Below are 7,823 nucleotides of genomic sequence, written 5' to 3' on the forward strand. Positions count from 1 at the left end.
GGGGAATATGCTAGGCCTTCCAAGTCTGAGCCTACTGCTTTTTATCCTTACTTTTTTGATGGTTTCAAAGCCATACTCTTTACCACTCTGCTCTGTTGCAAAATGAAGAAAGACACTTTACTTGCTCTGAGGATGCTGAGGTTGGAGATGTCTTTTCTAGATTCTGAGGTTGTGAACCTAGATTTATCAGTGGTAAAAAAAAGAAAAATTTGATAGTTAACAACATTTCAAGGTTCTCCATGTGCCAGGCACTGTGCTAAGTGCTTTACATAAATTAAAATCACATTTAATTCTCACACCAAATGTATGAGATAGACAGGGTTATTGTTCCCGTCTTATAGATGAAGCTGAGCATAGAGTTAAGTAACTTGGTGAAGGTCACAGAGTAAGTGATAAGAGTCAGGATGCAAACACTGGTCGGTTGACCCTGGAATTCAGATTCGGATTCAGTAATCTACACTTTTGACTTCCCTGGTGGTCCAGTGGTTGAGAATTTGCCTGCCAACACAGGGAATCCCTGGTCTGGGAAGATGCCATGTGCCACAGAGCAGCCAAGCCTGTTGGCCACAGCTACCTAGCTCAAGAGCCTGCAAGCCGCAGCTGCTGAAGCCCGTGCACCCTGGAGTCCATGCAGTGCAACTAGAGAAAGCCTGTGCACAGCAACGAAATCCTCGAGCAGCCAAAAATATATAAATGAATAAATAAACGTTTAAAATATCTACAGTTCACTTCTTCTATTGTAATAGAAGAGGCTTACAAATCAGTATCTTCTGACTTTGTCTTCTCCCCAACCTAATTTGGTAAATGTGGAAACAAGACCTAAAATCCAAGTGACTTGTTCAAGTTCCTTAGCTGGTTAATAATAAGAACTAGAAACTCAGGTTTCCTAGTATTTCCCTTTTCAATCAGGGAGTGGGGCTTCAAATTCAGGATTGGTTTCTGCACCTTGCTTTCCCTGTTTAGGGGAGAAAGTTAGTGGAAAGGGTGTGTAAAAGATATGTATCCCATCAGATTGTGACTGAGACATGTAATAGAGGCAGATACAACACACCGTGGAAACAATGAAAGCTGACTATTTTATATGATACGGAAGGCTTCCCAGGGGAGGTGGCATTGCACTGAACCTTGCATAGGAGTTTGAAAGCCAGGGGAGCGCAGGACATCACAGAGGAAAGGAGCAGCAGAAATGGAAGCAAAGAAGCTTGAAAGTGAACAGCCACAAAGTTTGGTTCCCACGTCAGCAAGTACTCCCTGTCTGTGTGAAGACATCCAGAGAGACCTGTGCTCCCTTCAGTCTATCTTCCATCACACATTCATTCAACATGTTGTCAATAATAGAGATAGAGGGACTTCTCTGGTGGTCCAGTGGTTAAGACTCTGCACTCCCAGTGCAGAGGGCACAGGTTCAATCCCTGGTCAGGGAACTAAGATCCCACACGCCACAGGGTGTGGCTGAAAAAAGGAAAAATAGAGGTAGGATGGTATGGTTACAAAGCTCTGGTTCTAGTCCTAGCTCTATCCCTAACTCACTGTGTGACCTGGAGCAAATCTCTTCTTTTCTGGGCCTTGGTTTCACCATCTATCAATTGGGAGAGCGAATTTATGATTTCCAAGGCCTCTTCCTACTTTCATCTGTGATGATTACGGAGCAAGAACAGGACAAAGGTGTCGAGGTGTCCTTGACTTCCCTGCATTAGAGGAAGGGGAGAAATAACATCTGTTAACTTCTGCTTCGTGCTGGGCATCACCCCTTCCTACCACCCTATGAGGGAGCTGCTATCTTCTCATTCAACAGAAGAGAAAAATGAAGTTCAGATGGTTTGAATCACTCCTCAAATTCTCCCAGCAAGTAACAACAAAGTAACAGCTAAAATGTTTGAGTGTTCACCACATTCCAGACACTGTGCCAAGACCCTACATTAACTCGTGTAATCCCCCAACAACCTCCATTAAAAAAAAAATTGTATTGAAGTATAGTTGATTTACCATGTTGTGCTAATTTCTGCTGTACAGTGAAGTGATTCAGTTATACATATATACATGTGTATACTTTTTTATATTCTCTTCCACTATAGTTTGTCACAGGATATAGAACATAGCTCCCTGTGCTATGCAGTAGGATGTTGTTTGCCCCTCCTATAGATAATAGCTTGCATCTTCTAATCCCAGACGCCCAGTCCTTCTCTTCTGCACACCCCTCCCCCTCAGCAGCCGCAAGTCTGCCCTCTATATCTGTGAGTCCGTTTCTGTGTCATAGATATATTCATTTGTGTTGTATTTTAGATTCCACATGTAAGTGACATCATGCGGTATTTGTGTCTCTCTATCTTCATTTTCGAATGGGGTAACAGGAAGTGTCTAATGCCATAGTCTATGCTCCTAATTACTAGACCACACTTCATCTCAGAAATGACATCTGAGACAGCCTCCAACTCCATATAATCCACTCGGCTGAGAGGGGACCACCTCTCCGTCTCCTCACCACCAGGCTCCTGTGATTTGGCCATGATGGGAGAAGGGCAGAGAGGGACAGATGCATGCAAGCTGTCCCTGCTCTCCTCCAGCCTCTCCTGAATGCAAACTGCACTTTGAGTTTTTGCCAAGAGATGCCCCCACAGCTGTCCTACTGAAGGATGAGGTATGGGGCCAAGAGAAGGGAGATCTAGGATCCTCGGGCCCTGACTCTCAGAGCCAAAAGTGACCTTGCAGATCAGCTGATTCCCTGCCAGACCTCAAGCTTGATATCAACCATTTTCTTGACTCAGCTTACAAACCTCCAGTCACAGAGAGCTTATTATTTTTGGAAACCTTCCCTATCCCCTGATAGGACTTTTAGAAAGTTCTTTCTTCCATTGTATTGAAGCTGATGTCGATACCCTTTACCCACTGGGGACTTTAGATCAAGTCCCTTCCCTCTTGGGCAAAGACTCTGGGGTCAAGTTTTCTGTTCAAACCCCAGTTCCACCCTTTCCCAGCTGCATTGTTGTTGAGTTGCTAAGTCGTATCTGACTTTTTGCAACCCCATGGACTGTAGTCCACAAGGTTCTTCTGTCCATGGGATTTGCCAGGCAAGAATACCAGAGTGGGCTGCCATTTCCTTCTCCAGGGGATCTTCCCAACCCAGGGATCGAACCAGCTCTCCTGCATTGCAGGCAGATTCTTTACCCGCCGAGCCATCGGGGAAATCCACCCAGTTGAGTAATCTTGGACGAATTGAAGCTCAGTGCCTCAATTTTGGTTAATTTCCCACCGTTCCTGCGCAAGTTAGCCTAAAGCCAGATTCTTCTAGCTTGATCCTCAATGATCCACAGCTTCTTTCCATTGCATCACTTTGTACAGTGCTTTTCCAGCCACAAAGTGTTTTCCCAAACATCACATCATCTCACTAGATCCTGGGAAACAGGGCCGCTGGGACGGAGGGAGGCATGAGCGGCATGTGGTTATCTCAGTTTAACAGGTGAGGCAGATCTCTGACCCTAATACCAGACTTACCTCCAAACTTGTGCTCCTCACACCTCTCACAGTTAGCATTCCAGGGCCTCTGTATGCCTTGCTCTCTTCTTCTCCCTGGTGTTTCCCATGCTCACCTTCTGCCTGCAGCATGCTCCCATGCTCACCTTCCGCCTACCTCACTTTGCTGGTCACTATTCATTCTTTAGGCTCCAAAGGTGTCAGTCACACATTCTCCAGGAATCTCCTTGCTTCCGCCCACTCACTTAGCCAACACCCCCCTCACATGTGCTTACTGTAACAAACTGTTTGCCCCCACTTTATTATATTGCTTATTTATCTTCCTCTCACACTGGCTGTGGGTGCAAAGTCTTCAGTCGTGTCCGACTCTTTGTGACCCTATGGACCATAGCCCGCTAGGCTCCTCTGTCCATGGGATTCTCCAGGCAAGAATACTGGAGTGGGTTGCCATTTCCTCCTCCAGCAGATCTTCCCAAAACTGTCTCTTGTCTCCTGCATTGACAGGCAGGTTCTTTACCACTAGCGCCATCTGGGAAGCCCTGGCTACTAGAACGTAAACCCCATGAGGCTGGGACTATGTCTGTCTTGTTCATTGTGTGCCCAGCCTATAGCACAAAGCTTGGAACAGAGTGACTGCTTATTAGAAGTTTGTTGAACAAATAAATGAATGACCTGTCCAGTATTCCAATATTCCTACAGCATGGCCAGCCCCCCTGTCCCTCACTATCTTCCGGAGTTTGCCCAACTTCACATCCATTGAATCAGTGATGCCATCCAACCATGTCATCCTCTGCTGCCCTCTTCTTCTGCCTTCAGTCTTTCCCAGCATCAGGGTCTTTTCCAGTGAGTCAGCTGTTCACAGCAGGTGGCTAAAGTATTGGACTGTCAGCTTCAGCATCAGTCTTTCCAACGAGTATTCAGGGTTGATTTCCGTTAGGATTGACTGGTGTGATCTCCTTTCAGTCCAAGGGACTCTCAAGAGTCTTCTCCAACATCACAGTTCAAAAGCATCAGTTCTTCAGCACTCAGCCTTCTTTATGGTCCAACTCTCACATCCATACATGATTACTGGAAAAACTATAGCTTTGACTAGACGGACCTTTGTCCATGACTAATAATGGCCTACATTATAATCCGGGCTTTATTTCTAATTCCAAAAATTCTTTTTTATCATCTTCTGAACCTAACCTAGTTTCTACCCTAGCCCTTACTCTCCCTGTTATTATTTAATTCCTTAGAATCTTACATTTTTATCGAAGGAATACTAGAGCTCATCTGATTCAATCCCTTGATTTTCTACACCAGAAAACTAAGATCCATAGAAGTTAAGTGGTTTCCCCAAGGTCACACTGCAAACTGTGGCAATCCTTCTTGAATACCAGATTGGTGCTTTCCCACTGAGTTCACTGAAGAGTTCATGGACTTCTAGGGCTTTGCCTTGGGGGTGGGAGTAGCAGTAAATAACTCCATCCGGGGTTTCCTTGGTGGTCCAGTGGCCAAGACGCCACGCTCCTGATGCAGGGGGCCTGAGCTGGATCCCTGGTCAGGGAACTAGATCCCACATGCTGCAACTGAGAGTCTGTATGCTGCAACTAAAGATCCCAGATGCTGCAGCAAAGACCAAAGATCCTGTGGGCCGAAACGAAGACTCGGCACAGCCAAATAATAAATATTGTAAGTAATAATAAAATAATAATAGTTCCAGCCAAGTCCCTGCTTTATGCTCTCTAGCTACTCCAAAATCCAGACACAAGAAGTCTGACATCTCACAGCCAAAAGTGTCAGGCAGGATTGGTTGGAGGAGGTATGAGTTGGTGGGGAGGAAGGGGAGGCAGGGAGGGCAGATCACGGAGAGCCAAGGATGCAGACAGAGAAACCAGGCGGTGTGGCACAGCCCCACTGTTGTGGGGTCCCTGGAGGCTCCCACTGTGGCCACACCATTCCCTCTGCCCCTGAAGCTGACCTTTGGGGCCAGAGATCAATAACCCAGACTTTGGCTTCAGCCCCCGTTAGCCCTCCAGTGACCACAGGGTGCACAGAAGAGCAAGTGGGACTCAGGGTCATTAAGTAACTGTCACTCTTCCCCAGCCCCTCTTGGGCACTGCTGGGGGAAGGGCCAGGGACAGAACCGTTACTGAGAAACAGGTGTGGTCGGTTCTCCTGCAGCCCCCACAAGCAGAGGAGGGCCCAGACCTCTATCTCTGCTTGACCCCCGCCCTCTTCCCCTTCCTACCTTCACCCCAGATTTCTTCCTGTGCTCTGTCTCCTCCCACCTCTTTAGCACGGAGCCCTGACTCCGCTCCCTGAACCCCTAGTCTCTTATCTGAGCCTTCATCTTGTTTGCTGAGCCCCATTTCCCCCTCAGTGAAACCCTATATTTTTGTTAGCTCAAACTCCTTTTGCGGTTTCCCTCCCCTATTGTCCTGTTGTGGGGTATAATCAGGAGCATTTCCTTTCTGGCCGCACCACAAGGCATCTTAGGGATTGAACTCTCAGCCCCTGCCTTGTAAGCACAGAGTCCTAACCACTTGCCCACCAGGAAAGTTCCAATCTGGAGCCATTTTATGCTTTTTCAATCAAGGCAGTAGATGGAAATTCCTCGTTCCTCATTTTCTGAATATCGCATCCCAAGTACCTTCTCATCCCTCACATCCCTAAAGAACAAACATGTTGTTTTGACCATCATATTAGCAGACCCCTGTCTCAGAAGCACATTAACCTACCCCATCCCATCTGCTTTCCATCCTTCCTGCTCACCATTCCTTTCCCACATCCATCCCCCCCGCCCCCAATGCCCTAGCCAATCACTTCTGATTGATTGGTTAGGGACGAGGAGGAAAGGGATCGATGGAAGAATCTGGGCCTATTCTAATCAAAGTTAAAGGTCCAGGACAGAATGATATTAATTGTGGGGAAGCTCAGGTGATGGTCCCGATGGAGTTGGAGGTGAGGTGGTTTGAAGTGTGGAGGAGAATGGGTGCAGAGCTCAGATTGTTCTCTGAAGGGCAGGAGGAGAGTTGTGGAGCTAATAGAAGTGAGAAGGCATAAATCAGTAGGAGTATTGGCATTAGGTTGGGGTTGCCAAGACTACCCCATAGCTAAGAAATTTACCGCCCCATTCCTCTAGAGTGGGGTCTTGAGTCCCTGGTACTCCAAGTGTACAGCAGGGGGCGCTCTGTCCCCACATTTCCCCCTTTCCTCACCCCTCAGAATTTTCTTCTTTCGTTCAAAAATACTGTTTGAGTACAACTGTGTGCCAAGCACTGTGCACCAGACACTATGCCATGGTACCAGGGACTGCAACCATTCCGGCACCAACCAGACGCACAGACAAGCAAGGTCCCAGACTCCGTGGTGCTGGCAGGGTAGGAATACAGTGAATAAACAATTATTGTGATTTAATTTAAAGAGTATCAGACAAAGCTTTCCTGAGGAGCTGCTTTTTAAACTGAGACTTGACAGATGCCTGAATCTTGACCAGGTAACAATGTGGCAAAGAGGTGAAGGTGGAGCGTGTAGGGGTTGCCTTTCAGACAAAGGGAACAATGGGCTTCAGAACCTGAATCAGGAAAAGATCAGGGCCCCTTCAGAAGGAAGGAAAGAAGCCTGCCTCTCTGGCGACATCCAGCTTTGGTCAGAGATTTAACCCTTTCTGGGCTTCCCTTGTGGCTCAGTAAAGAATCCGCCTGCCATGTGGGAGACCTGGGTTCGATCCCTGGGTTGGAAAGATCCCCTGGAGAAGGGAAAGGCTACCCACTCTAGTATTCTGGCCTGGAGAATTCCATGGACTGTATAGTCTGTGGGGTCTCAGAGTCGGACACGACTGAGTGACTTTCTCTTCACTTTAACCCCTTCTATTGTGAAACTCACACACTTGGAGCCCCCCAGTTTCCAAGACTCAGTTTTCTTGAGATTTGCCTTTTGGGGGAAAAAGGCAAAAAGAGAGAGCCAGCAGGTCTCTGGGTCCTTTCTAGAGTAACCAAGCTTGGGAGGGAGAATTCCTGTTCACCCCCTTCCTAAGCACAAACTTTTGGGCTACAAGTGAAACAGAAGTCGATTTAATTTAAACTTCAGGGCCCCTCCCAAGGCCATGGAGCGAGTCAAGTCATATGCTCATGTATTTTTATAAAATGTGCACAAGAGATATTTTAGTCACAGCTGGACACCTGAAATGTGAAATACCAACAGTTAGTCCAAGAGGTGTGCCAGGTAATTAGTTAATACAAATACATTTTCTGATGTTTGTGGTATTTTTCACTTTTTGAAATTTGTGATTTATCATGACTTTTTTTCTTAGTCTAAATAAATGTTCACTTTGGGTATACATTTTATACCTATAATCCTATACCTCT

General features: G+C 46.7%; 1 non-coding gene across 1 annotated transcript; it reads left to right on the top strand.

The window, feature by feature from the left end:
* The first annotated feature begins 1,351 nt into the window (after positions 1–1,351).
* Positions 1,352–1,424, top strand: TRNAG-CCC (transfer RNA glycine (anticodon CCC)). The gene has a single exon. It is a non-coding gene; the product is annotated as a tRNA-Gly (tRNA).
* The last annotated feature ends 6,399 nt before the right edge of the window (positions 1,425–7,823 follow it).

The sequence above is a fragment of the Bos indicus genome, chromosome 2 (genome assembly GCF_029378745.1).
Source record: "Bos indicus isolate NIAB-ARS_2022 breed Sahiwal x Tharparkar chromosome 2, NIAB-ARS_B.indTharparkar_mat_pri_1.0, whole genome shotgun sequence".
NCBI lineage: Eukaryota > Metazoa > Chordata > Mammalia > Artiodactyla > Bovidae > Bos > Bos indicus.